Below are 3,486 nucleotides of genomic sequence, written 5' to 3' on the forward strand. Positions count from 1 at the left end.
AGGTAATTTGCTACGGGTGCAATCAAAAAGGGCACATCAAGGCCAACTGCCCAAATCAAAAGGAAGCAAAGAAGCAGAGAAAAAAGAAGGTGCTGAAAGCAACTTTTGAGGAATCTTCAGAAGAAGATACCGACGACGAGCTCAACCAGACGAGCCTCCTCGCACTGATGGCCCGGGATCAAATCAACGTGTCCGAGAGCGAGAGCGAATCGGAAGCTGAATGGGAAAGAAGCCACGGATCCGTATTCGTTTTCGAAGGGCCCGATCCCTCTGTAAGTATTCCTCGATTAAATAATTTAGTGAATTATTTATTACACAAATTAGCAAAATCAATCATTAGGGTCAAATCACTTCTAAAGGAAATAACGATCCTTAAAAAAGTGACTAACTCCAAAACCTTGCCTGAACCAGTTCAGACTGGAAATTCAACTCAAGTCCAAAAGCTTGAGGAAGAAAATTCTAGTATGAAAACCCAGGTCAAGGATTTGGAGAAGACCTTAGAACGATTTTCTTTGGGGTCCAAGAACCTTGACCTAATTCTTGGGAGTCAAAGAGCCATTTACAATAGAACTGGACTAGGTTTTAAATCCAAAAGGAAATATCGATCTTATCTACCCTTAGTCAACAAATCAAATAGTAAACTAGTCCAAGCATGGGTACCTAGTGTTAGCCTTTTTGCATGTCACATGGCACATCAAAATTAATAAAGATTGGAACTTATTTAAACTGAAGTAAACTCGTGTAGTATGGAGTCCCAAGTCATATTTTTCAAAGGATAACTAGTATGTGTATGCAACTCTAGAATTGGTTCCAATCAAATTATTACATCAACAAGATCATTTAAACTTCTCCATTTGATTCACATTGCAAATCGAATTCTTCTACCATCAAAAATAAAATCAAAGAAGGTTCATTCTCATCTAAACTTGATTTAATTCCACCTCATCAAGTTGTCCACAATTAAATTTGAATTCTTAAGTTTCATCTACTAAATGAGTCAATTAATATACCTTCTATTCAAATCACAGTAACTAAGCATTCAACTCTCATATTAACAGTAGCATTTTAAATCTCAAGTCAAGCATTCATCATGCTAGCATGTTCACAATTACAACAACTTCAACAATTGACTCAATCACACATCTTCAAGTCATTCTCACCATCAACAAAAATGATACAAAGGTAAATCATGAAGTCCATTTCGTGATCAATTCAGCACCTAAACTAGTTCACAGTCACTAAAATTAAAAGTCAAACCAACACTAATAAAGGAAAACCTAGTTAGTAGCTAGAAATTCAAAACAAAACACTAACTGACACTTGTTAGTAACTAAACATTAATTGGTTTAAACTAAAATAAGGAAATCAGAATAAGAAATAGATTGAAAGACTAAATTAGTAGCTGAACATGGGGTTGAGATGCAGAAATTCAAAGAAATTAGAATTTCAAGGAAGAAAACAGAAACAGAATTGTAATAAATTGAAACAACAATGAAATTGCAAGGTAAAGGAAATCAGATCTAAAGATCCGAGCAAGTTTGAGACAATTCCAAGACAAATAATGAAGAAAACTAAGACCCTAAACGTTCCACAAACCATAGATCCTTGCCGCAAGCTTCTTCTCCCTGCTGTCACTATAGAATTGTCGTTGAGAACGCCCTTCGACAAATGGCTTTGAATCTTGAGCTTCCAACTAATCTATCCGGATGATCATAGCCTCAGAGAACACCCTTCTAGCTCACACCTGAGTGGATTCCACATCACACGAAGAAAACAGAGTGGATTCTGAAAATTCACGATCACCAATTGATTGATCAGATCAATGTCGGAGTCGCTGATGGAATGGAGAATGGAAGTATGATCGGAGCTTCTGGGAACACCCTCGAACTCCGGTGATGATGGAAATCACGGATCGGAGAATGCCCCTAAATCCAGATTGTGAAAATGGACAGAAACTCAACTTCGCGGACTGGGGAACGCCTTCTGCCGCTTCTGTGTCCTCGGACGATGAACGCCGGAGCTCGGGAATCTCCGCTGGTAAAGAACGCTAACATCTGGATCTGAAGTGGAGAACGGGAGCGTCGGTCGTCGTGCGAAGAAGAAGACACTGTAGAAGAAAATCGTGAAGCCGAGCCTGTCTGTGCACTGTAGCTTCTCGCGGGATTTAAACCTCTCCTCAGATCTGATCGGACGGTCCTGATTTCTCGGGGCTTGATCAACGGCTGGATGAATTCAGATTTGGATCAAAACTTTCGGATCTTCATCAATGGCTCAGATCTGCTCCTCATTAGGTCGGATGGACCAGATTCTCAACGGATGGTGTAGATCTGCTCAAATCTTGAATGAACGGCTATGAATGTTCTGAAGCTTGATTGTCTCATTAAAACTTCGATCCGAGCACGAATTCAGTTCAAATTCATCCAAGTCCAAAAACTCTTGATGCCTACAAAATAATAAACAAATATTAGCATCAAATACCATGAAAATAGGCTAATTTACAATTAGGTCCAAAAGCATATGCAATTATGAAATATGATGTAAATGTGAGATTAAGCTATGAATAGACCAATAAAAATATGCATTTTGATTCAAAATAGTATAGAAAAATTATGTTTATCAAATCCCCCACACTTAATCTTGGACGTCCTGTTCAAGTCAAGAAAATTAAAAATCATCTCCACACAGTTTCCCTAGCAATACCTAGAAGATAGTAAAAAGAATTTAACTAAGGTCATCTTAAAGATTACAAACAATCATGAATACAATTCAAACAATAATCAGTAGGTATGGTGGTTTCAATTCAATTGAAAAATTAAGCAAGTTGCAATCTCACAAGGTATTAACCTATTCTAGCTCTCACACTCAAAATTGCATATATGTCGAGCTCACTCAATGCAACTCACAACATTTCACTACCATAAGGTTGCTTATTTTCTAATTCTCCACCACTATAACCATAGCATACATGAATCAAAAAGATTCTATCAACAAGAATTGAAATGGAATCAAAAAGAACAATGAAAGTAGATGAAATGGCAAAAGAATAGAATTCAATGAAGAAACTGAGAAGATTAGAGTATTGGAGGAATATACTTGATGAGTTGACCATTTTGATGTGTAAAGAGATGAATACCATTTGTTTTTATCAATTCAAAAAATCAAGCTAACCTTCCTTTCAGTTTGATAGCCAACATAGAATCTTGATACATTGTCTCCCCATTTGATACTCTTTTGCCACTGTTTTTCTTTTCTTCTTCACTATTTTTTTTTTCTGTAAATTTTTTTTCTTCTATTTTTACACTTCAATTCCAGCATTTTGAAACTCAAATAATCTCAACTCAACTTATGAAGAAGAAGAATTCCCTCCCCCACACTTAAAGTAATGTTCGTCTTGGAAAATGAAACAAATCTTATACCAAAGAGCATCATTCTTTGTTCTTGTTTAATGTACAACTATTTTCTGGATCAAATGTTACAAGGTTCAAC

Source organism: Zingiber officinale, chromosome 10A, assembly GCF_018446385.1.
Source record: "Zingiber officinale cultivar Zhangliang chromosome 10A, Zo_v1.1, whole genome shotgun sequence".
NCBI lineage: Eukaryota > Viridiplantae > Streptophyta > Magnoliopsida > Zingiberales > Zingiberaceae > Zingiber > Zingiber officinale.